Here is a 27,682-nt window from a genome sequence, read left to right as displayed (position 1 = left end):
TTTCTAATTATATTTTTATTGCTTCTTTTATTTCTCATATTGTATTTTATTGCCATTTGAGTTCTGTGGACTTCAACTTCTAATGCAACAAAATACAAGATAAGAAATAAAAGAAGCAATAAAAATGCATTCAAAATCAATATGAATAGTTAATGCAGACATGCCAGAGACCACCTGAATGAATCTTGCAGACCACTGGCAGTCCACGGGCCACAGTCTGAGAACACTTGTACTAGATGCTGTCTAGATCAGTGCAATCTAATTGGCAGCAGCTCCCTAGGATTTCAGACAGAGATCTTTCCCGCTCCTACATGGAGATACCAGGGATTAAACCTGGGAACTTTTGCACGGAAGGTTGGTGCTCCAGCACTGAGCTGCAACTCTTCTCCATAGGGAGGTAAAGGCCCCAGGGTAAAGCCCTGGCAAAGCAAATGTATGTCCTACAGGGTTTCACTTGCCTATTCCTCCCAGGGTACAGAAATAATACTAGAGCAATGTTTCAGTCTTCAGAAGGGAGAGCCATAGGGACAAATTCCCACTCAGCCATGAGCCTCATCGGAGGGTTTCTCCAAAGCAGTGCTACATGAACAAACACCATCCAACTTTTTCAGACCCAAAACCTGAACGTGCATCTTCCAGGATGCACTCCTGGGTGAGTGACATGACCAGTGCCTCACTCTCAGTCCAAAAAAGGCACATTTTCAGGACAAGAGAACAGTATGAGAATATGTGAGATCATGGTGCCCAAAATGGCCACCATGACCTCACATGAAAAAACAGGATGTCCTATTTTTTTCCGGGGCACTTGGCAGTTATGTGAACGTTCCAAGGATTTCTACTTGCACAGGAGAACATTCTCCACCTCTCCTTCCCAGGAGTGCCCCCTAAATCTGTCCTGGGCTCTTCCACAATCCCCTGGAGCAAATTAGGAAGGGTGTGGGGTACATGCAGGAAGAAAGTTCCATTGTGTAAGCAGAAAGACTTGTGCTAACAGGACACATTGGTGAACCCCACTCTTGACAAGCTTGGGCCAGTCACTACTTCTCAACCTAATCTACTCCACAAGGGTTTATGAGGACAAAATGGGGAAGCAGGAGAACCATGCACTTTGAGCAGGACATATAAATGTAATATTTAAATAAGCCTAACATACTAGGAAATAAGGTCCAACTATATATGCAACAGTATCAGATGATAAACATTTCCTGGACTGTACCAATTCAGACAGCAGGTGGGAATGTTGTGTCACCTTTATGGAAAAATAATAGCACCATCTACCAATATACCATACAATGGTAAAGCCTGGGATTGGGGGAATTTTCGGCTTTGATTTCCCCCAGTTTCTCATTGTTCTACTCATTAATTCTGTTCTCCATATTTCCACATCAGTCTTTGAAAATCCCATAAGAATCCACCAGTATTTTAGGGCTAATTTCTCCTAACATACATATTTTGTATGCATTTTTGCCTAATATACACATTTTTGCTAATCAATTTATCCTAATCTAACACATTTTGTATGTTATTTCCACTCAAATATGCATGTTCATGCATACTTTACCCTAACATACACATTTTTGTATACATTACTTGTTTGGATAACTGTAGTACAAAATTCAGGGAAGTGCAAATTTCAAAGTATGGCTGTGTTTCATTTTCATATATTGTTTTTAAAAGTGCAAATGTAGGCAGGTTTGCTCTAAGTGCAAACTGAACTGCATTTCTTGCCCATCCCTAACAAAGCCTAAGTTAAATCCTTCTCCTTGGTGCACTGCATTTTTGACATATAAGGAGGCCTCATTGTCATTAGGGGGTGGGGATGCATTCAGAAAGGTTCCTCATTTGCAGCCTGAAGTTGTATAATCCAGAAAAATCTTAGCATTTGATTCTACTGCATGAGTACATTGGGCCTATGTATCATGGGACTTACTTCTGAGTAGACAAGCACAGGATTAAGCTGGAGGATACAAAAAGAAGAACAGAAGTCTCTATCTATAATAAAAGGACTATAAATGAGCTAATCTTTTATGTTTAAACCTTCAAAAATACTAGCCATCACTGGTATTTTTCCCCTTGAAATGAGAAGGAATTATAAGCATTTGGATTAGCATAAACTGCTGCCCAGTTGACAGCTTCAGAATCATAAAATGAATTGACTGATGTCAAAACATACAGGACAATTAAAAAGGATGTCAGAAAATCTGTCCAAAATGAAACAAACATGTTCCTAATACAGTACATATATTAAAACATTGCAACCATTTTATTATACAACCGTCTTTCCCCCAGGATCTATTTAAGGCATTTTGAGAATGCCATCTTCCCAACTATGTAAAGCCTTGCTTGTTAAATAAATAAATCCAGGAATCAATCATTTTGTTTACAACTGTAGCCTACACTTGTGGCTCTTTTAAAAAGTTGCAAAAATAAAGCACAGCAAAATGTATTTATAGCACAAATATACAAACCTAATTTAAAAGTGTCTTATCCATCACATTGATTTCCCATAAAGAAAGGAAAATAGCAGAACCGGGCAGGCTATATCACTAATCATTGGGTGACAGCTGTTTATTAGGGGTGGGGGTGGTAGGGAGAGGAGAAAAGCAATCAGTAGTTTGGGAACCTTAATGTGTTTCTTTGAAAGACCCTCCGATTTCAACAGGACCTGGTTCCACATCATTGTGCTCAAGGCTACAGGCTTTTGATGTACCCAAGACATACCAGTAGTGCCCTGGGCCCACGTTTAAAACTAGATTGGCATGCATCCCACCTCAACTTTTAGCATACAGGTAAATAAAGAACACAGGTGTAGGGCTGCTAGATCAAATCAGAGCCCTGTCCAAGCCACGTTGATTCATTATTCACAAGAGTGGGGGCTCTACATGCTGAAGGAGGGGGTCCCACTGGTCCTACTCCACCCCAACATCCATGGATGTTTCCATTAGGAATGGAAGCCTATGCATGCAAGGATCTATGAAAGCAGGCTTGCCAACTACACACAACCACACTCAATGTGTGGACACTGAGGAGTGGGGCTGGGGAGCTGAACGGGATTAAAGGTGAGGCTGGTAGTGTGGCCCCATTGCCCTTTCAATGCATGGAAACCCCTTCTTGCATTCAAGAGTGGCTAGCCAGGTGCTTCTGAGAAACTCAGAAGCAAAGTATGAAGGCAGTAATCCTCCTCTGCTGGTGGTCTCTAGCATGTTGCAATCACAGGTACAGTGCCCCTGAACATGGAGGTTCTATTTTGCCATTATTGCTAATAGCTACCGATAGGCCTTTTCTCCATGAATTTGTCTAAATACTTTTTAAAAGTAGCAATCTCTGCATCTCAGAGTGATCCTTAAACGTGTCCTGATGGGCTTCAGAGTTGAACATATGCCTCCTGAAAACTTCATCTAGAACAGGTGGCGCTCTTATTCCAGACTTCTTATAGCTCACAGTTCACATCTGCTTAGCATGAACATCCCATGTTATGGAGATTATCCACCTTAGAATTTGCAAGTTATAAAACACATTTGTTTACCAAAAAAAAAAAAAAAAAAGAAGAGCTACAAGTCTGAAATCCCGTCTAATCACAGATGTTGATAATATCTAATCATAGCCATGACATGGCATTTGAAAGCATGATAGAAGACCAGTTTAGGCCCAAGATCAGACACCAGCATTTTCAAAGCAAACTCCAAATTTTAAACTCCAAAGTGCAGATTTATACAAAACAGCCTGACACCATCCTGGTATTATACATGAAAGGCCACAGAAGAATAGCCTTGCATCTGAACGTGTGAGCCTGACTGCATAGTGGAAACACAGTGGTGGGAAGCAGCAGAATCCTGCAGAAGATTAGAAGCAAATTTTAAAAAAATTACAGAAAAAAATTGAAGAAGAATGTTTAGGAGATGCTCTGACCCAGCATGAATAATTTTACTTCAATAGGAAGCTTTAAAGAGGAGATGTGATGCTTTTCAATCACAGCATGGCCATGTCACACCAACTACTGCCACCCCCGCCCCAAATTCTGTGTGTCCATCATGAGGAACAGGCCACAGCTCTCAAGCCACTTAACCCAGAGAAGGTCCATAGATGACACACACACACACACACACCAGAATAAACGGTTTAAGGGCGACAGCCTAACAATTAAAATTTGTAGGCAATAAATCACTTTGCAGACCCTAATTGCAGGCTGCTGTATAATGGAACACGCCCAGCTAAGACCTTCATGCCCCTACCATGCACACCACATTCATCGAGTGCAGGAAGGCGGCACTGCAAATGCGGGTGGAGAGTTCCACAAAGCAATCAAACACAGCCCCAAATACATGCCACAAATCAATATACAAATCATTCAGAGAAGACTGAACAATAGGCTCCATTTGGCCAGTCATTAGGAAAAGCCACCATCCTCAGTTACATAATGGGCTTTTTTTTAAAATAAAAAAGGCATCCTGTAAAATGTGGCTCAAGTGATTAATATAGAATAATAAGCCACGTGGACCACCTCGATGCACATATGATAATGGACTTCAGAAGAGAATCACCCTGGCCATATTTTTGCCTATTTCCTTTCTTCATTTTCTCTCTCTCTCTCTCAAAAAAAGAGGTGACACCATCTGCCCCCATGTTAGCAGATGGGGCACGTTGTCCCTGTCTCCGCTTGCACGTTTTCAAAAAAAAAAAAAGGCTGTAGCTATCAATGCATGAAATAAAGGTGTCTCCCCAGCATGCTCAAAGCAAGTGGATAGACATATCAGGATTCTTTTTTTAAAAAATGTAGAAAACAGAATTTCCCTAGTGCCTGGTGCCTGTGGCCAAATGAGGCAAGAGAAAGCCCAAAGGAGCCGGTTAAAGGGGGGGTGAAGGGGGGCGTTTTGTCTCTGCTTCCACACAATGACAGGCGCCTTCTCCCCTAGACAGAGAGGGAACCTCCTCCTCCCCATCTCAGCTGTAGCCAAGCAGCCCAAAATGGTGCAAAAAAAATCGCAGAGCTCCCCAATTTGGCAAAGCAGGAAAGGGGTTGCTTAGGGGAAAGAGAGAGAGAGAGAGAGAGCGCCGGAGCAGCCCCCTACCTAACCCAACCCGCATCCTTCCAAGATGCTCATCCCAAGACAATGGGGAGAGGTGTGTGCTGGGGAGGGGGAGGCACACACGCTTTTGACAGCCAGGACCTATCTTTTTTGCATTACAGGGACAGAGTCGGCGGGGGGGGGGGAGGCAAGCGAAAATGCCTCCCCCTCCCCGAGAAAGGCGGGCGGGCGAGGAGCTTCTCCTTTGCGCAGCGCTTACCTGTGCCTTGCAAATCGCGCAGCGTCCCTTCTCGCCTTCCCCACAAGCGCAGGCAGTTGCGCGGGCTGGCTGGCTGGCTGGCTTGGCGCAAAGGGGGTGGGTACCACCGGTGTCTCAGCAGACAAAGCCCAGCTCGGCGGCCACGAGCAGCAGCAGCAGCGCCGTCCTGCTCTCGCACGGAGCTTGGCGGCTGCGGCTGCCTGAGGGAAGGACTCGGCTGGCTTTGTGGCGGCTCCCCTCCCGGGCACCCTTCCTGCTGCCTCGCGGGCTGGCTGGCTGGCTAACGCGGCGGCTGAGTCGCTCCTGCAACCGCTTCGCCTTTCTTCTCCCTTCAGCCGCTTACGGGACTCATTTGCATTCTTAGCCCGGCCCTCCTGGAAATGCGGCTCTTCGGGCTGGGCGAAGCGCGAGCGCGGCCTCTGCCCAGAGGGCGGCGCTGTTCCCGCCGACACCGCCCTGCCCCGCCCTCCGCCGCCGGGGATGGTAGCGGCCCGGGAGGCTGCAGAAGGCGCCGGAAGGGAAGAAGATATAGCCCGCCTCTGTCCCACAGGCTCAAAGAGGAAGTTAGATTCCGTCTAGAACGTGGGAAGCATAGGAGTCACCTCCTAGGGGCCGAGGTCCCTTCGCCCCCCCCCCCAGCAAAATATTTGAGGGGGCTGGTCCCCCCCAAAGTTGATGGGCATTGCTATTTAAATAGTGTGGGTGCGCCCCATTATGTGACCAGTTATGTGGGGTGGGGCTTACCTGCCCCCCAGTGTCTTATTCATTGGGACCAGACACTAAATAGTGCCCACTTGAATAAAATGTTTTTTTGTGGGGGGGACTTGCCCCACAAAATCACAATACGCGCCACACACACCATTTGAATGGCAATGCCCATCAATTTGGAGAGAGGGTGACCCTCTCCAGTATTTTATGGGGGGGGCGCGAAGGACTCTAGGAGATGGCACCTATGCCTCTCTTCACATGCTCAAGAGGCAACAGCTTTTTTAAAAGTGTGGAGGCCAAAGCCTGACTTAGGGGAAGTTTTGTTTCTCTTTCTCTGCCTATGTCTTTTCAAAGGTGTGCCCTGCAATATTAGGAATGGTGTGTGGGAACAAATGCAGCGCAACTTTTCCTGACCAACCCACAGAATCTACCAGGGTGATGTAAAAGGGTAAAGGGACCCCTGACCATTAGGTCCAGTCGTGACCGACTCTGGGGTTGCAGCGCTCATCTCGCTTTATTGGCCGAGGGAGCCGGCATACAGCTTTCGGGTCATGTGGCCAGCATGACTAAGCTGCTTCTGGCAAAACCAGAGCAGTGCACGGAAACGCTGTTTACCTTCCCGCCGGAGCGGTACCTGTTTATCTGCTTGCACTTTGACGTGCTTTTGAACTGCTAGGTTGGCAGGAGCAGGGACTGAGCAATGGGAGCTCACCCCATCGTGCGGATTCGAACCACCAACCTTCTGATCGGCAAGTCCTAGGCTCTGTGGTTTAACCCACAGCGCCACCCGCATCCCTGCCAGGGTGATGTAGGGGCATCCTATAGGCAAGAACAGGATGCTGCTGGACTAGATGGGGCCTTTGGTGCAGCAGGGCTCTGCTTACACTCTTAGGGGTGCACATGCTAATAATGAATACAAGCGCTGCTTCAGATTAATGTTTTTATGTGCATTAATGTTTTTATGTGGTTTAGTCCTTTTGCTCTGGATTAAGTACTGTCACCTTCCCATGCTAATTAGCCCTCACTATCTCCTAATAGCAGGGTCAGCCAAAGACATTTTCTTGCCTGAGGCAATGTACAAGATGGCATCCTCCCTCTCCGCTCCACTTACAGAAGCTGACCAAACGGAGTCCTGCTTCATCACGGGTGTCAAGAGGGTCCCCCAGAGCAGGTTACCCAGGACAGACCATGGGCAACAGGCTGTGTGACTGGTGGAGCGTGGCAGGGGTTATTTGCCAGTTGAACAGCTGTCTCACTGGTTAAAGCCAGTTGTGTTGTGGATGACCACCCCATGACAAATTCCACCTACTCTACAAAGGAGTCTCTTTATATCATTGTTAGATGGTCAACCAACTCACAAACCATAGAACTCCATCAATGGGATTGGTTAGTGGATGAATGAGTGAATGATGGAAATGATTCAGCTCCTCTGGATTGTAAGAAACAAGTGGGGCCTGCAACAAATAGTTGTGGTGCAAGCTCCTTTCTAAAAGTGCTATCCTGCTCAGACTTCTAGCCAGCCGTTGCTCCCAGCACATGTGAATTCCTCTCCTCCTACACCCCACATGTCACGGTTTTCTGTTCCAACTGACACACTACATTCCACTGCTCACTCCTCATTGGGCTATTTTTCAAGGGGTTGCCCAACTGGGTGTGTTTTTTGTTTGTTTGTTTTTCACTTATACAAATCACAGGGTTTTCACAAGCATGGGACCTTCTGGATGCAAAACGTGCTTTCCCGCTGAGCCAGGGCCCTTTTCAAACCACACCCCCATGCCACCAGGAGGAAATGGTTCCTACCCCTTTATCCCAGAATTCAAGTGGTGGCCCTTGTGGGTTAAACCACAGAGCCTAGGGCTTGCCGATTGGGAGGTGGGCAGTTCAAATTCCCGCAACGGGGTGAGCTCCCGTTGCTTGGTCCTCTTCCTGCCAACCTAGCAGTTCGAAAGCACGTCTAAGTGCAAGTAGATAAATAGGTACTGCTCTGGCGGGAAGGTAAACAGCGTTTCCGTGCACTGCTCTGCTTCACCAGAAGCGGCTTGGCCATGCTGGCCACATGACTTGGAAGCTGTACGCTGGCTCCCTTGGCCAGTAAAGCGAGATGAGCGCTGCAACCCCAGAGTCAGTCACGACTGGACCTAATGGTCAGGGGTCCCTTTAAAAAAACCAACAACAAACCTGATATTTGTAGCACACAGGAGGGACTTCTTCAGCCTGCAATCTTCTAACAAAGTCTACAAGCTGACCTCATGGCTACAACATCCAGCCTAATATATGTCCTTGTTTTGGTTTTTATTCTTCCTCATCTGCACCCCCTATCTTGTTGCAGCACCTAGACTGACGAAGAGTTATTTGGAACCTGGAAGCTTGCCACAATTTTGTGACATTTTAGTAGGTCCTGAATCTGATAAAGGTATTGGTCAACTGTGGATTTTGGAGGGTTTCCGCCTCCCCCCCTTACAGCTACCTTTGCTTTTTATATAATAAACATTTTCTGTAATGCACATCTAAGGTATTTCATACCAGGCATAGCTACAGTATAAATTTATATCAGTTGTGTGATACCCAGTATCAGTGCCAGATTTACGTATAAGCTAAACAAGCTATAGCTTAGGGCCCCGCTTTCTTGGCCTCCCCCCAAAAAAATTCACTATTAATATACTTCTTCTTAATTGTATTTCAGTTCAACAATTATTGATAAAATGCATAATTTGTTATGTGCAAATGGCTTTAGATACCTATTAGGTCCATGAATATATGCTATATATACACAAAACAAACAGTGACACAAACACAAAAAGCAGTGACAATTTTTTGTTGACAAAGGACAGCTGGACCTTCATTACCTCCAGTAGCTTAGGGCCTCATCAAACCTAAATCCGGCACTGCACAGTATCATGTCCTTCCCAAAGAATCTTGGTAATTCTAGTCTGACACAGTACAGAAGCTCATCTGTTAGAGGGTCTCAGCCTTCTTGCAGAAATACAATTTCCAAGTGTCCCCAGGGAAAAGGAAATGACCATTGAACTACTTGGTGTCTATTTTGTAGATATGCTTCTTTATCAGTGTGTGCCTGAACCATCTGTTTGGGAGAGTTAGGCCTTAGCTCAATGGTAAACCACATGCAAAAGACCCCTGGTTTAACTCCTGACATCTGGTTGGGCTCAGAAGGCTGTTTGAAACCATGAAGATCTGCTGCCAGCTGAATGGGTTACGATACAGAAAAGTAAGTCTTTTCAGCTCACACTTTGTTTGCATAGGAAATGGCCACAGTAACCGAACCAGTGTCCACATAAGAGAGATTAGTATTTGTATAAGTTATCCACTTTGTTCCAGTTCCCAGAGATGAATACCAGCCAGGCAAGCAAGGAGTAAGGATTTAACACACCAATGTGTGTGGATGCCTGTTGTCTTTGTCCATGGAGTTTTCTTGGCAGGGATACTGGAGTGGTTTGCCGGTTCCTGCTCCACCTTGCCAACAAAGGTCCGTATAGTTAAAGCTATGGTTTTCCCAGTAGTGATGTATGGAAGTGAGAGCTGGACCATAAAGAAGGCTGATCGCCGAAGAATTGATGCTTTTGCATTATGGTGTTGGAGGAGACTCTTGAGAGTCCCACAGACTGCAAGAAGATCAAGCCTCTCCATTCTTAAGGAAATCAGCCCTGAGTGCTCACTGGAAGGACAGATCATGAAGCTGAGGCTCCGGTACTTTGGCCACCTCATGAGAAGAGAAGACTCCCTGGAAAAGACCCTGATGTTGGGAACGATTGAGGGCACAAGGAGAAGGGGACGACAGAGGACGAGATGGTTGGATAGTGTTCTCGAAGCTACCAGCATGAGTTTGACCAAACTGCGGGAGGCAGTGGAAGACAGGAGTGCCTGGTGTGCTCTGGTCCATGGGGTCATGAAGAGTCGGACATGACTAAACGACTAAACAACAACAAGAAGTGTGTGGATGGCAGGAGACAGATGTTCATAGCATGTGAACTTGTCCGTCAAAAGTGGCTGGATTTGTCTTTGATTATAATCATTTTTTAAAAATTAAAATAAAGACCACATTAAGGCTAAGGCTTTGATCTTATGGGAGTTCTGATAACTTGGTGGTAGACCACAAGCTTTGCACACAGCAGGTCCCAGATCCAACCTTGGGCATCACTAGTTAAAAGGATCAGGTAGCAGATGATGTGAATGAGCCTCCACCTAGGACCCCAGGAAGCCACTTCCGGTCAGACACAAGATGAGCTGGAGAAATAGACTGATCTCTTACAAGGTAGTTTCCTGTGTTCACATTTGTAGGTTTATCACTTGATTTTTCGACAACGGATGACTGGCAATTGAACATGTGAACCCTGGAAAACATGGGTGATGCAAATAAGCCCTACATCTTACCCGGGTTTGCTCAGGGCCAAGAACATTTCTTATTTGTGTTCTGACTATAGGTAGACCTTAAATGTGCATAGCTGGTGGCTTTCCGCATTAAAATGCATCCAAGCATAAGTGCCTAAGGATCAAGACTTTGCTTGTAAGGATTTTGAGAGAAAACACCATGAATTATATATGTGGGCGTGCTCTCCATAAGTGATGCAGTACACGTCTGTTTGTACTTGGGTGCTGAAAATGCAGCTAAAATTTGTATGTGTGGCTGGCTAGCAGGGCCTGTACCACCTTTGTTTTGGCTGTCTGCTCTTTTAACAGCTGCTGAATAAGTGAGCATTGTTTTATGCCGCAGACAGCTACTCTGTGTCCAAAACATGGTTCTAAAGCTTTGTCAGCATCGCTTCCCCCCCCCCCCCAGTTCTGCTGGCAGTGTTTGGGCTTGTCTGTCATCCTTATAGATTGTTCTTTTTCTCTCTCCCTCTCTTTCTTTTCATTGTAACAGTCTAAAAGAAGAATTACAGCATTATAAAAGGACAACCTAAGTAGCCCGCGTTCCCTGAGAACCAGGAAGATTATTGGCTTGCTTTTGGAGGCAATGTTTTTGAGTGTCAGGAAGAATGAGCAATAGTTGCAGAAGAAGAAGGAGGAAAGAATGAAGGAACATGGATAGCCAACCTGGGGGGAAATTCAGCAACTCTTAGCTAGCTTGTATGGTCAGATCTACATATTCATATATATTCAGGCTTGACAACAGTGGTCTATGCATGGTGGAGGGGGGGATACAGATCCCAGGCTAAAAGGAATCTCCCACCCTTACGGTAAATGCTTCCTTCAGCACCGCTGAGAACATTTCCAAACATTTCCTACAAATGCTGGTCACCTGTTAGGTGGCTGAAAAAGAGAAGAAAGTGCTTCAAAAAGTCGAACACACGAGTGTTCTCTCTCTCTCTCTCATATGCCCACAGGTGGTTAGTGCTGTAAGTAAGGGAAACGGGTGGTGTTGTGGTCTAACCACTGAGACCCTGGGGTTTGCTGATCAGAAGGTCGGCGGTTTGAATCTGCATGATGGAGTGAGCTCCTGTTGCTCTGTCCCAGCTTCTGCCAACCTAGCAGTTTGAAAGCATGCCAGTGCAAGTAAATAAATAGGTACCACTGTGGTGGGGAGGTAAACGGCGTTTCCATGCGCTCTGGTACTCATCATGGTTCTCCATGGGTCAATAGCCGGAAAGCTGTCTGTGGACAAACGCCGGCTCCCTCAGCCTGAAAAGCAAAATGAGTGCCGCACCCCATAGTTGCCTTTGACTAGACTTAACCATCCAGGGGTCTTTTACCTTTTACCTTGACTAAACATCTCATAAGCAGTAGATGTCAATGTATGAACAGTGCATATCCTCTACTCAACTTCACCTGCCTTTTGCCTTCACCTGGAGAGATTTGCCTGCTGAAATCAGTTTTTACTTGAGGATCTTCCTTGCTTTATCTAGGTGTCAGCGCAAGAGGTGTGCCCCCATGTCCACCCAAGAGTCAGTTCGCATATGATGAAATTTGCTCCGACGTGCACAGATAACACCTCACACAAATGACTTGCTTGCAAGAGTAATGTAGGCTGCTGTGAAGCATATCTACAGAAGACATAAACGCAGTTCTCTTTAGCAAAGTTTCACCACCCACCATGGGACACAGTGAAAGCTACCAAAATGGTCTATTTTTTGCTTTCCCAAAGCTGTGCAGCTCACACAAAGCATCCATTCATCTAAGTGGCATGTTTGAACATCTCAGACACAAGCCATATTGCATACAAAAACTTACAGGCTGTGAATATCTTCATTGGCAAATAACTGATCTGTTCTGAAATCTCTGGGGGTTTGTTGTTCGGATGTCAGAAGTTTGTGCCAAGGGGAAATAGACCTTGAATTGCGTATTCTAAGATCTGTGAACATTAGTTAAATGTAACTGCTTCTATTCTTAGAGGCTACAGACCATACATTTTCAAAGAGCATCTCTTTTTTTATTGTTCAAATTGGGACCGTAGGGTGTTTTCAGAGTCTTTGATGAAAATGGACAGATGACACGCTGTGACTCAGTCACATGGCTCAGCCATCTTCCACTAAACCACATAAGGAGGAGTATACAGTTCTTCTATGATAAATCAGATATGCAAACAATGGCAGTAGTTGTCTCCCAGAAACTGAACTGTTGCTTTTGCCTGGCATGTGTCTTACAGGTCATATAGAGTATGGGAGAGGCCCAGTGTCTATGAAACAAGCCCTCTATTGATATACTGTCCATGTTAGGACAGAAACAAATGGGAGGAGGTTAACACTTCTGCTGTAATCCAGAATTCCAGTTAGGTAGATGCAGTTAATTAGTGTAGCTGCCATATAGCTGGAGTTCACAATAGTTTAATCTCCATTAATATGTTAGGCGTGTAATAATTTGATAGCCATATCCAAATTAATATTTCTCCCACATACTTAGTTGGGAGAAACACGCTTTTGTCTGCTTCGTGGTGGGGTGGGGGAGGCATCAACCCCTTTGTCGGAAATCAGTAATCACATTTTTCAGGATGGATGAAACTGCATTATAACAAATCACACAAAGGAAAGGCCCTTAAAGGAAAATAGGGCTGTTAGCATAGAAAGACAACATACATTTGATTGAAACAAATTATGCAAATCTGATTCAAGGTTCCGTTTCAGAAATGGCAAGCAGTTTAATGGATAATGTTCGTGCAATTGACAATAAAGAATCATAAGCTTGAACGCTGGCTTTCAGATATCCTGGTCTAGCATTGCAAAACAAGTAAACTGTCTCAGAAGTAAAAATAGTGTTTTCAAAGGAAATAAGACAGATTCAAGGAAGCTAAGGCTATCAATGGCTACATGCCTCTGAATCCCAGTGATTGGAGGAGGAGGAGAGCAGGAGAGGAATATTGCTTTCATGGCAAGACTGTGAGCTTCCCATAGGAAACTGATGGCCAGTTTGGGAACCAGGATATTGGAATTAATAGGCCTTTTGTTTCATCCAGTCAGGTTGTTCTTATTACAGAATTACTCTCTCTATATATGCCAGCTATAAACATATATTTTCATACTTGAGCATTAAATAAGGGTAAAATAGACATTTTAACCACCTATGACTTAATTAGGAGTCTATTAATGCGTGGAAGACTCTTCAAAAGCTACTTCTGGGAGGGAAAAGCGGTGGCACAGGCCATTTTAGGGGAGCAAGGATTTAAGCCCTGCTGTATAAGGACTTCAATATATGAGACAAAAAGCTAGAGGAGTGAATGAGGCAGTGTGAATTTTCTTTGGGTGTGGAGTACCCATTACTCCTCACTACCCTGCCACCCTGGGCTTCTTCAAGAGGAAGGACATGATATAAACTGCATGAATTTGTGAGCAAATAAATACCCCCACCCCCAGAAGCATCCCTGAGTTAACCAAATAAGAGGTTAAGAAAGTGCTGAGGAAAGGTTGGGAAGGAAGGTCATAAATTAAGCAGATACAACCAATCGCACTTCTGCTTGCAGGTCTCTAACCAGATGCTTTCTTTGAAGTCTGACTACATCCAGAAAGCTGAACGAAGCGTCTCAGCACCAGCAGCAATGGACAGAGCCCAGCTGCAGCAGCAGCAAACAGCAGCACAGAAGCAAAGAAGGCCCAGCATTGAGAAGTAGGAGCCAAGTTTGACAGCCAGGATTCCTGAAACTGCTGAGCTGTGAACAGTGTCTGCAGCAGCGGGGTGGAGAGTTGAAAGCCAGAAGCTGGGAAATCGGCTTGCGGATTTGCAACGGTTGGAGAACAATAGGAGACGCAGTAACAACCACTAAGAAACTTCAAGCAGCTTAGAAAGTGGGCAAGGCAAGAAAAGAGAGGTAGTGTTTTTGCAACTGGGCTTCACAGGTCATCATGAAGGTTAAAAGCTAAACTGTTAATAATGCATTTGATTTATTGCTTGCATTTATAACCCCCTTTTCCTTCAAGGAGTCCCAGGGCCAGCTGTACCATTAGGCAGAGTGAGGCAGCAAATAGTCCCTTCTATTACTCATGTACAGTAAAAGTCGCCAGAGGAACATGTACTGTTTTTGGAACAGCATTTAACCACGGGCGGCATGATGAGTTAGAGAGTCTGCTCTGGCTGGAGTTCTTGAGCACTTGGCACTTCTGTAAAGGTTTTGTGAACCAACGCCTAGTAGAACATATTTAATTCAAATTTTCCAGGGCTAATCTATTACCCAACATAAGCCCTTTATGTGCTCCCACTGGATGTTGCAGCAATCGCTGGATTGTAGAAGAGAGATTTCCTTTGTTAAGGGGATTTTCTGCCCTAGCCATTATGAGAAACTAAGAACAGAACAACACATCAGACCATTTGGTTTAGCAAAAACACAAACGCTTAGCAAAACCACTTATAATGATTGACTTGTCCCAGTAGCAGTCTAAATTAAGTTGCTTTGCATCAAACTTTTTATTGCCCAAGAAAATTTGTATTAAAGAATTTGTACGGTATATTTTGCTTTCCAATAATCTTTGAATTAGTGCTATGAAGCTGACTTTTATGGATTACTTCCTTAGGCAAATACATTCTCTGCTTGAATAACTTTTTTTTAAAAAGGAACAGATTTGTTCTGTATTAGTAGATGCTCAATGAAACAGAAATATTCCCTTCATTTTAAAGAATTATAATAGGGGCCTCCAAACCAGACTTGTGGTACTGGTTAAAGAGGTGGGGAAGATAAAGATAGATTTGTCTCCATGTATTTCCTGTTTCAATGGTCTCCAACCTACAATCATGTGATCAGAGGCAATATTAGGCTTGTTTACATCACATGTTACACTGAATATGTGTCCACACTGCCTCTACTCATGTACAAATGTTCATGTGAAATGTTCTGTGCACCTCAACTATTATATACACAGGAATACAGCCAGGAGCGGCCATTGGGGAGAGTCACCACTGCACACCTGGCCTCCTGGCTGTGGCATTGACTAGGATGGAGCGGGGAGGAAGTGGAGCCTAAGCAATGTTCCTACTGGTGCACCCACCAAGTGTTGACCTCCTCACACCTTGTCCCTCTCCATCCCAAGAAGCAGTGATGCCTCTTCTGGCATCCCAGCTGTGTTTCCCATCACTGTCTACTCCAAACACAGAGTGTACACTCATTGGGTGTTATATGTAAATGACTGTACGAGCATGCAGCTCAACTATATGTGTACACAGATTGTATATTCACTGAATGCAACATATGAACCCTCCTATTAGCAGGACAGTGTGTCCTTCAACGAAATATTAGTTGAAGAAAAGCAGCTAGTGCTAATTAAATAGGCCATAGCAACTTGGAAGCTACTTTATAGCAGGTCCGTTGCCCGTCCAAGCCAGCATTGTCCGCTTTGACTGACAGCGAGTCTCCAGGGTCTCCTGAAGAAAGAGGACCTTTGCATCACTCACTACCAGAGCATTTAAACTGGCGATGCAATGAATTAAAACTGGAGACTTCGATGCAGAAAGCAGATGCTCCACCACTGAGCTACGGGTTCATCTCCATAATGAAGAAAAGATCAGTGCAGAAATATTGATCATTTCTCTGCCTCTGTGCTATTGAAATGATCTCCCTATATAAAATCCCTTGCTTGTTCAAACTGCAGCTCATTTCTTAAGTCAATATTTTAAAAGGGGGGGGTGGAATGTTGTGCTTACTCATTATATCATGGCGGGGCATATATTTTATTTGGTTATGTGCGAAGTTCAAATTTCAACTATTGCAATTTAATTACAATGTATTGTTTGCAGTCAGTGGACCATAAATAAATTATACTCGGATTACAATCTATCAAAACAATGGATGAGTTTTGAATTTAAGCAGCAGTTTGCCATGGAGTATGGAGAGACATACCTGAAACTTTTTTTTTAAAGGCCCAGTGCTTGTAAAATATTTGTTGTACAATTCTTTGGTGTGGAATTCTTTTTATTTCCCCCCATTTATAAGGGTTTGGAGTAGTACTCATGTCTGTTGATCAGCAGGGAAAATGTGCAAACACAAAGGCTGTGTACACACTCCCGTTTACTCCACATCCAATGCACTCCCAACACTGGTTTGGGATGTTGTGTACACACAATGGTAGCCACAATCCATATCTATCATCCAGGGGCGGTCTGGCCTGTTTTGCCAGCAGTAACGTGTACACACAGTCAATATTTCTCTGCTCCTGCCTTCATCTATCATTGACATTTATGGACTTGCAAACATTTTGCAACAATGGTGGAAAGGAGCCTTGCACGAAAAAAATATAAACGGAAGAAAGGGGTTCTCTGGGTTGCAGCTGATATCAAGAGCTGTAATTGAGGGTTTTCCAAATTCCTGTAATCATGCTTTTGAACTGGTTTGCTTTGAACAGGGACTCAACTTCTAGCATTCCTGCACATACCCCGCAAACATCAGTTGGTGTACATAAAGTATTGGGTGTACACTGTACACCAAAGCAGAACACACACAATGAACTTTCAAATGTGTTTGCTGCATCTGCAAGATGGACACACACACACACACACAATCTGCTGGCAAATTAATTACTGGCAAATTAATAGTGTGATAGGAGATGAAGCCCAGAGTAAGAACTGCCTAGAGTAATAAAAGCATTTCAAATGATTTCACTTATCTTCTGGGTCTGACCCAATAGCCTGAAATTTAACTATTTGAACTTGCAAATTAATGTATTATCTAAGTGAGATGAAATCTGACAAAAATATTGTAAGTAATAATTTAACCTTATCATATACATGCATTTCAGTCATGGATATTTGGATAAATGAAGTCCTTTCAGTATTTTTTAAAAGAGAAAACCCTAACTTCATAACTTTACACTAACTAAATGATCAATAAATTGCTATTTTATTCTTTCTGTATTGGTCAGACACACAAATGCCAGTGTCTTTGGTCACTGAGTAGGGAGGAAAGTGAAATTGTTGATCAAAACCACAAAAAAGCTTACATGATGCAAAGGGAGTAAAACAAAATCAGGAGTATGATTTTTTTTGTAAAAGAAAAGAATTCTGATACTCCACCTATCTATTTATAGACTTATGCAAAACACTTGCTCCAGAGTATCATCCAGTTCTTCTACTTTCCATATATACCAACCTTTTTTCAGTCTCGAAACCCAGATATCAAAAGTTCATTTTCTTTTTGGCCCAAAAAGTCTGCAAGGGGTTACCAATCATTAATAAATGTCAACAATGATTTTTCTCTAATTATTATTATTAATTATTTCATTTCTATACTGTTTTATATTTTTAAGAAGAATATCAAAGTGGTTTACAGCATATTAAAACAGCAATAAACAATCCAGGATCAAACATTTCAAACATTTCTAAAGAAAGTCAAATATAGAGTATACAGTCAAAGCAACATAACTAACAGAAAACTAAAAGATTATCTTAAAGATTTCAAAATAAAACATTACAAATGAGGTCAACTACAGAATACATATTTAACACAGTTAACAAAAAAAATCTTAAACATTTTTTTAAAAAATTGCTAAGTGAAGTCAAATAGAAAATGCACATTTAAAGCAGTGTAATTAACAAGAGAATAAAATATTATCATAAGCATGACACAGCTGTTTGGAAAAAGGCCTTGCAGGGAGCGGCCTTCACAACTCACAGCCGGGTGAATTAAACACATCAACTTCACCATCTCAGCCAAATCCAATAATTTCAATAACCGTTATTCCATAGTAGGTGATAGCAAGTCCTTCCACCTTTGTGCATATAACAATCTCACTACTGTGAACATATATTGAAATAATCTTCCATAATCTTTTTCTACTTCTGAATCTATTAGTCCCAACAGGAAGAGTTCTGGGTTCAGCTGAGTACCAACTTTCAATGTGCATTTGCATCCAATATTTTGCAGGTTTTTTGCACATCCAGAAAGCATGGATGTCCATTCATGTTCCTGACACTTCCAACAGACATTTGGAATATTTTTTATACAATCTGAGTAACTTCTCAGGAAATAGTTGCCAATGGTACATTGTTTTGTAAAAATCCCCTTTCAATCATAACACAGTGGGTATTTTGGCCCTTTGGTCCACATGTGTTCCCGTTGTTCTGTCTGCATATTATAACAATATATTTTGCCCCTTTAAGCATGCATTCTTTAACTTTTTCCTCTTCCATTTCAAATTTCAACAAGAGTTTATACATGCTCATCATCACTACCCAATTGCATCTCAAAATCCACCTTACTTTGTTCCATACCCCAAGAATTCTTATCTAACTTAAATCTCTCTACTAGTTGTAAATTTTTTAAAAAAACCCACTGAAAGTTGTGGTGCTCTGTTGTTATTCATGGTTCCCTTGTTTTAATTTTATCATCTCCTTGATGATAAAATTTGCCTGTCACCTCTTTTCTGAAGAAAGCTTCTTGCGGTGAAATCCATTGTGGTATCTTTGTGCATAATCTAGGTTTATATCTATTCCAGATTCTTAGTATGGCACATCTAATGAAATGATTCTTAAATTCCACATTTAAATTGGGCAAGATGATTCCTGTATTGCGGGGGGTTGGACTAGATGACCCTAGGGGTCCCTTCCAACTCTACAATTCTATGATTCTACAGCTTAAATAGTGATTTGGATTCCTTAAGAATTGTGTGCCGTTCTGGATTGTGCCTCCAGTGTAGCACAGAAGTGGATGCATCAATGGTAATGTCATTGCAAGGAAGCCAGAGAGCTGACATGTTGCTAGAGCTGTGATGTGCCGGAGGAATAAGAGCAGAAATGTGGGGCCAAAGGAGACTGTTTTCAAAAGTTACATCAAGAGCATTTTCTGAAGCATAGTGTGTAACAAAACTGCCATGAATTAAGGATAAAATGTACAAATTAATCTTCATAATTCCAAAGGATTCACACTGATGGCAGGAAAGCCATGCAAGACCCAGGCTAACTACAGCTTTCTACAGAAGACTATAGGCATGATGACCATAGCTAACTCCTCTGACCTTCACAAAATTAGCTAATCCCTTTTCTCTTAGGCCAGTGATGGGGAAAGCACAGCCCCCCAGTTGTTGTTGGTCAACAACTTCCATCATGTCTGACAATTGGCCATGCTGGCTGGGGCTGATGGGAGTTCCTCATTTCTGTTTTAGGCTTATCATATACTTGGAAGGAGATATTTGTAGTTAACTCTTAGCTCTTTTCAGTTAGTTTGTCATTCTTCTGTGTACTTATGTGCATTAGCCCAGAGGCCTTTCAGCATATTTCAGAAATCTGAATAATAAAAATACAACATGATGGAGTCAAATTTGGTGCAAGAAGTTACTCACATTCTAGTATACCAATGTGATTGTATCAAATCAAGATAGGCACAAGCCAGGCTACCGTATCAAAGTAAATGAAACTTGGCACGGCCTGTATTAAAAGCAGCAAGCTCCAAATTAAAAAGACTTATGGGCAGCCTGCTGTAACTTTATACAGTAATTGAAGCAATGACAGCTTGCTGCAGCTGTCACTTGAGATTTTTCAGCAGCAATCTGAAGAATCTAAGAGGATTTCCTTCATACTAATATACATAGGATTGGGCTGTTAGGCGGTCATTCCCCACCTCCTAAAAATCTGGCAATTTATCCCATAAAACCATGGCTGAGCCTTTCATTCCCATTTCCCCTTTATATCAGACATGTTAAATGGGAACATAAGCAATGCAGAGAAAACGTAATTGAACTTCATCAGTATGTAGTGCATCAACAAGTAAATACTGCTGAAAGTACTGCCAGGTTGGAAGGAGGAAGGCAACAGAAAGCTTACTGCAGAAAAACAAGAAGTTGGCCATCCAAAACTGAAAATGTTATTCTACTTTCCCATCCAAACATTCTGAATTTATTGACATATTTATGGCACTTGCTATTTCATTGGATTATCTTAAATTTTTACCTTTCCTAAAATCATACAGGGTGATATCCCACTGTAGTGTCCTGCTTGGGCCATGGACTTCCATTCATGCAGATGAGATTTCCCCTTCTACCACCATAGTCTCCCAACCCTCTGCTCTGAAGGGATGTGGGAGACAAACAAGAATAAATCCATTTCCCATACATAGGTGCTGTTCAACTGCACCTATAAAGGTAAAGGGACCCCTGACCATTAGGTCCAGTCGTGACCGACTCTGGGGTTGCAGCGCTCATCTCGCTTTATTGGCCGAGGGAGCCGGTGTACATGTGGCCAGCATGACTAAGCTGCTTCTGGCGAATCAGAGCAGCACACGGAAACTCCATTTACCTTCCCACTGGAGCGGTACCTATTTATCTACTTGCACTTTAACGTGCTTTTGAACTGCTAGGTGGGCAGGAGCTGGGACTGAACAACAGGAGCTCACCCCATCGCAGGGATTCAAACCGCCGACCTTCTGATCAGCAAGTCCTAGGCTCTGTGGTTTAACCCACAACGCCACCTGCGTCCATACATAGGTGCTGTTCAACTGCACCTATAGTGTGCATGCATTTACACTATGTTGGAAGCAGCACTTGTCCTGGGTTGCCTCAAGATCCATTATTCCTTCTCAGTGGAGCACATTTCATCACGGGACAGCATGAGCACATATCACTCAAACGCAAAAGGACCATTGCCCTACAACTCAAGAACCTTGCAGGTGGCCACTCTCCCCTACTTTAGTTCGGACTGGATTCTGTTCACAAAGCACTGCTGTAATTCCTCATTACATTAGTGTCAAATGGTAAGCTGACCTCAGCAACGCAAGACTAGTTGCATAAGTAGGCAAGAAGAAGGGGCTGCCCAGAGCTTGCTAGTGGCTTTGCTTTCTCCTTTGCTTGTGGGCTTCTTTTCTTCAGGAGTAGCATCCCAATCTGTGAAAGGATTAATTTGTTAACACAGCCTTGTCAAGAGGCACTGTCCCTCCAGGGATGCCAAACAGCAATCACTCTGAAGTGCCAGAGTTTTATTGCAACGTGTTAAGATAAATGATAGATAATCCTCATGATAGGAAACAGAGCACAGGCGCAGGGCTGTCAGAAGGAAGACACACACACCCTTCAGAAGTACCTTAGGAATAATTAAAGAGTGCTCAGAGACACCATCAGAAGAGCACATCTGTCAAGATCTTCATACACTCAGGGACTTTATAACTGCTTGTTTAGTCATGCAAGCAAAACAGCTCCAGCTTATACAAGACACACTTAAAAGTTATGTCTGTACTGACGCCCCTCTCACAATCCTTACCTTTCCATTTGTTCCTTGTCTCCTCATTTCAAAGCTTTGCATGCTTAGAAATTCATATGCATTTCCTTCTACTGGGATTATGGACTCAGGGTTTTATGTGTGCAGTTGTACCCACAAATCCAAACATTTTGATGCATTTGAACAACAAAAAAGGGTGTGCTGGGAAGAAACCCCTGAACAGGACCAAGAAACACTGGAATAGACACAAATTGTGAATGGTCAGAAGTTATGGACTGCCATATTTCCCCAGTTATGCTGGTTACATCTGAAACAAATACCAAGATTATTATTAAGTCTGTTCACCAAAGGATGCTGTTTCACTGTTCTTGCCTTTCACGGGGCAAGAGGCTTAATCTACTCTACAAACCAATTCACGTAGAAGTTGTAATGCACACGATGGTGCTTTTTTTAACTTGTCTGCAGGACTGCTGCATCTACGCTTTCCTGTTAAAAAATAAATTTAACTGTGCTTTTGTTCAGCAGAAAGGCAAATATCTGTCTCTTTGGGTGCCAACAAACTTGGGGATGGGGTGTAGGATGGTGAAATATATCTTAAGCATATTAATTTGCACTCAAAGCCATCATCACATCAAGCATGAATTGCATATTGCTATAAGGTACTTCACATGCTATGACAGAAGCAGGATGCCATTAAAACTTTAGTGTGTATATTTGTTTCTACCTCATAATGTGATCTGGCACCATGCCTTTTTATATCACATCCCTGCCTTGGGATTCATTGCAGCTCCCAGTGGTACACTATGTAAACACAGCAGGAGAGGAAGATTACTTCACAAGCTGGCATCTTGGAGCGGCAATCATCTACCATTACTGCTAAGCAGAAAGAGCCTGTCTTAGATAGGTGGCAGAGCTAAAGGTACCCTCATCCATAACTGTTCTACATGGGGGGTTTTTGTAGGAGAAAGTAATTGAAGTTGCCCTGGGATGAAAGGAGGTGAACTCTGTTGGCAGCAGTTATCACTTGATGCTACCTTGCAAACTGTAGAGCAAGAACCTTCTCAATGCCAGCTTTCTCCCTAGATTAAGATCACATTAAAAAAGAAAGTAGAACATCGCATGGCAAAAGCTTTCCTGTTTGCAGAGGGGAAACTGGTTGACATACTCTCTTATAATTGGTGCCACAAGGCTCATTTCTGCATTCTGCTGTAAGAGGAATGAGCTGCAATCTTAACAATCTACTAAGATGTAAGCCCCACTGACATTGAGAACGCAACACAAGAACGGGCCTTTTCTGTGGTGGCTCCCTGTTTGTGTAATGCTCTTCCCAGGGAGACTCGCCTGGCACTTTCATTACCTATCTTTAGGCACTGGGCAAAAACGTTCCTCTTCAACCAGCCCTTTGCGTGATTGAACATTCTGGTCTTCCAAATGTGTTTGTGGGAGCGGAGGGAGTTATAGGTTTGTGTTTGTTCTTTTTATTATTATAAGTTTGCTCTTTTTTATTGTTCTCATTTTGTATTTTTATGATGTGAACTGCCCTGTGATCTGATGAAGAGCGGTAGGGCAAATTTAATAAATAATAATAATAGCCATGCATGTAAAAATTCTGCTTGCCCCCCCCCAAAAAAATCAGTCTACTTTGCCAATTTAGAATACTAAACCTGAAGCCAAATTTTAGGCCAACCTTCAAATCCAGTTCTAAGACACAGCAAAAAGATTGCTTCTAGCCTCATGACCTTCCAAGACGTCCAAGTAAGTAGAGGCAAATCCCTTCTACTGTTTGCTCCCCTTCCTTTCCCGCCATACATGTGGATCAATTTATTTTTGCTCTTGTTCTCTCAGTGCATAAAGAATTTGTACTCGAACGTTAAATGTCAAAATCTTCTTGGGGAAAGGGGGCTTTGACTGTGAACCACAATTAAAAAAGCACTACAATAGCGCACACAGATTTAACCCAAGCACAAAAGAAAGCCACATGGATGCAAGAGCACAATGTCTTATATTCTAAAAAAAACCCCCAAAGCACTCAGTAAATAGCTATCTCTCCGCACCGCACCCCGCCTCCTCCTTCAGTTCTGCCGCTAACAGAATGGAGGGAGGGGCCAGATGGGTGGCTTGGCTGACATTCTCATCAAGAAAGCTGTGGCAGAAGGCTCTGGAGCTAAAAGCTGCTTTAAGTGGGCGGATTGCTGCACCCACATTAAGAGACAGCGATCGGGAGAGGGCCCTGTGATTGCATAAAGCTATTTAAAATTACGTATTATCTGTTCTGTGGACAACCCCCCCCCCAAAACACAGAAATACACCCCTGCCTGCAACAAGGAAATAAGAGTTAAAAATAAGCTCAGGAAGTAGCGCTCTGTGGATTCATCAGATCATCGTTTCTTAAACTATAGCTTTACAATGCAGTCCTGTCCATGTTTGCTTGGAAGACTACGTTCAGCGGGGCTCATTTGAAAGCGGCCACTTACAGAGCCCATGTTTCTTGTGGCATACATGGAATGGGCAGCCCTTTCCACAGGTAAAAAGGGTGCACATACACCCCATCAGCCCCAAATCTGCTCTGGAGGGTTGGGAAAACCCAGAACAGATTTAGGGCGAATGCAAGGGAAAGAGACGGGGGTGGCTGTGTCATGGTGCAACAAAAATATGTGCTCAGTGCTACATTGAATACAGCTCATCTTCTGGTGGGATCCTGCCTTTCTCAGGCATAGAGGGTCAGCTGGGAGTCCTATCAGAGTCAAGCCCCTGCTAAGTTGATAAAATACAAGAAAGGTAAAATGTTGGCCTGAGTGTCTTCACTAGCCTGGGGATCATTAAGCTCAGGGACAACCCAATCATTGGCCAGATGCTGGAGGTAGGAAAGGAGTGAAGTGCTTGACCACAGATCTAAGTATGCCACATAGCTGAGGGAGTACAGGCCAGGCAAGCCACAGTTGACTGGATAGTTCACTCCTCCTGCTCTGTCAGGCCAAGTCAATTGAGATATTATCATTGCTCTCCGTTCCAAAAGGCCTGGAGGAAGATTTTCAGTGTTGGCAGCAGCCACACATCGGGGAAAGGAATGTTTCTCTTCCAGGACACCACCACAGAGAAGATCCTAAGCCCAAGCACCCTGGATTTCATTCAGCAAAAGTATTTCTCTCTCTCTCTCTCTCTCTCTCTCTCTCTCTCTCTCTCTCTCTCTCTCTGCGTGTGTGTGTGTGTGTGTGTGTGTGTGTGTGTGTCTGTGTCTGATATACCACCCTTCATTGATAAAGTATTAAGGCAGTGTACACCAATACAAACATAAAGGCAGGACATTTAATTACAGGTCAAATGTAAAAGTAAAAATGATCCGATAACCCTAGGATACAATAGAAGGCAGAATTGTCACTTCCATACAAATCCAAATGGACAATCAATATGCCACACTCAACAGATTTATCCATCCATTCCTACACACGGGTTAAATTTACAAGTAGGTACAGTTACACAGTACCAAAAAAGAATTTGCTTCAAGGCTTTCACTTCTTAAGGTTATTTATCTTTCAAATCAGACTTTGAAACAGCCCTTCAAATGTATGACACCTTCATACAGAGTTCCTGATTGTACAAACACCTGGTCTATGCAATTCTTCTCCCAACTCACTATGTGTGGCTTGGGAGGGGGAAGGCCTTCAGTATAAACTGGGCCAATAAGTGTGGTAAGAGGGGACAAACTACTCCACCAGTTTTATTCCTGTCTGAATGCATGAGCCAGGGAGGCAACTCTCTCTTTCTCCCCCCCCCCCCAGCCCTAGTGTTACCACTTTAATTTTCATGGAAACTTGACACCTTATCTTGACCTTGGGAAAGAAAAGCAACTCTAGCCAGCTCTTCCTTCCCATGGAGATACAAACAAATGCTAATTAATACAAAGCATGAATAGATGCCTTTCATCAGAGATGCCAATATAGTTAAAGAAAATGATTTAATACTTAATTAGCTGAGGAGCTCCTTGTACTTGCACAGTGGCAGGCGAAGGCTTAGAAGAAAAAGGCAGCGGACGAGTAGCTTCTCCAGGAATGTGGCCAGACTGGGAACCTCATTTGCTACAATGGTGGCAGCAGCAGCTGTTTTCTGAAATAATTCCTACAAAGCCTTGGTTGCAGCATCCGCAGCAGCACTGCTTCTCATCGATATGACAATTAGCTCTGTCTGTTTTAAAAATAACTCAAAGTATAAACATGGCTGGCCCACCCATTGGAGGTTTTTAAGCAGAGGTTGGTGGATTCAAACCCCACATTGATAAAAAGATTTCTGCATTGCAAGGGGTTGGACTAGATGACCCACATGGTCCCTTCCAACTAAACAATTCTATGATTCTATGTCTACACTCCCTTATAATTGTGCATAGAATTTCTGCCGTCATCAGGAACAAGCTTGTTTGACCATTTTCATCTTTTTCCCAATATATCTTATGATTTTCTAACAAGTGCAAAAAATAAAAAGTGTCTTGTCTATTTTGATTTCAGGATTTCCACAATTAGCACCCCCCATGAAGTTTATGCATGGCAAATTCCTTTTGTTTTTAACCTTTGTTGCCTTGTACTTCCTCAGCAGGGAAAGTCAGGCTACTTAGCTGGGACACCACATATATATTTCTGCCAGGCAATTAACAGTTGCACAGCTGCAAGAGGTTTAGCACCAGACAGCTGCGGGAAAAGAAACCACATGCCTCATACTTTATTGCAGTATTTTGAAAACTCGTAAGAGCATCATAACAAAACAGAAAATTATATATAGCATTTCCAGATGCACTTGCTTCAAAAGGCAGCTTCTGACTATAGCCTTTTACTTTTCAAGTGCCAATTTAAGCCAAAACCATGCAGAGAGAAATGTGGGTTTGCCACTGAACATGCGGCCAATAGGCAAGCCCAGCCAACTGCAGCTCCTCAATCAGCATCTCCGTGTATGATACATGTGCTTGTCAACTTGACATTTTACAGATAAATCTTTGGCGGGGATGCATGTTTGAAATAGTGCCATCTTACTCTGGGGTACAGGCTTAGGCCAATTATGAAGAAAGGGCTCTGGAGTGCACAGCCACATGGTTTTGGTTGAGTTATGAAATTCCTGCATCTAAAAGTTCGCTTTAATGGCTATATTTGGGAAATGTTTTCTGCAGCACTTTCCCCCCAAGAATGTCACGTGGAACTGCCACATCTAGATACCAAGTGTGAATGATTAGGAATGGCATCATTTTTTTCCAAGAAATGAAAGACTATCTGATACTGTTGGTCTTTATGGTAGTTTAAATTATGCTTATTACTTGTGAAAAAGCAATTTTAAAAATTGGGGAGGGGGAAGAATCGCATAAAATGTAGCTTGTGAGGGAAAAGGCTGTAGCTTACTGGGAAAGCATGTTTTGCCCACAGAATGTCCCAGGTTCAAGCACCAGCCTATCAAGGTAGGACTAGGAAAGACTCTCTGCCTGAAAGCCCAGAGAGCCATTGCCAGTCAGAGAATTATAGAATTGTAGAGTTGAAAAGGATCCCAAGGGTCATCTAGTCCAACCCCTGCAATTCACGAATCTTTTGCCCAATGTGGGTTCGAACCCACGACTTTGAGATTAAGAGTCTCATGCTCTACCAACTGAGCTATCCCAGCAGACAGCATCCCAAGCAGACACATTCTCTCTCTCCATCTACCCACCCTCAGTTCATCTCTATCACTTTTCCCCAGGATCCTCACCCAAACCCACATGCACACTCTGTCTCTCCTGTCTCGCAAATCACACAGCTCCCCCTCCATCTGTGGCTGCAGCATCTTTTGACCCCATATGTCTCCTTTGGGATGTTCTGTCCCCACCACACCTACACTCAAGAAAACTGGAGATTTTTGGGGCCCCATCTCTACACTGTCAATGGAGGCGCAGGTCAATTCTGTGTCCAGGGCAGCTGTCTACCAGCTCCATCTGGTATGCAGGCTGAGACCCTACCTGCCCACACACTGTCTCACCAGAGTGATGCATGCTCTAGTTATCTCCTGCTTGGACTACTGCAATGTGTTCTACATGAGGCTACCTTCGAAGGTCACTCAGAAACTACAACTAATACAGAATGCGGCAGCTATACTGGTGACTGGGAGT

The 27,682-nt window shown here is 43.4% G+C and overlaps 1 protein-coding gene across 4 annotated transcripts in view; it reads right to left on the bottom strand.

The window, feature by feature from the left end:
- Window positions 1-5,846, bottom strand: part of DCLK1 (doublecortin like kinase 1) — a 203,178-nt gene extending 197,332 nt beyond the window's left edge. For 2 of the 4 annotated variants that reach the window (XM_083609117.1, XM_083609115.1), the window contains exon 1: window positions 5,287-5,661. The gene's annotated coding sequence lies outside the window, so the exon portion shown is untranslated. Of the gene's footprint in view, window positions 1-5,286 lie in introns of all 4 variants that reach the window. The other 2 variants (XM_083609119.1, XM_083609116.1) reach the window with 2 other exon arrangements.
- Window positions 5,847-27,682: the final 21,836 nt, after the last annotated feature.

This window comes from Podarcis filfolensis, assembly GCF_964270895.1.
Source record: "Podarcis filfolensis genome assembly, chromosome: 4".
Classification (NCBI taxonomy): Eukaryota; Metazoa; Chordata; class Lepidosauria; order Squamata; family Lacertidae; genus Podarcis; species Podarcis filfolensis.
This window is presented reverse-complemented; position numbering and strand designations above follow the sequence as displayed.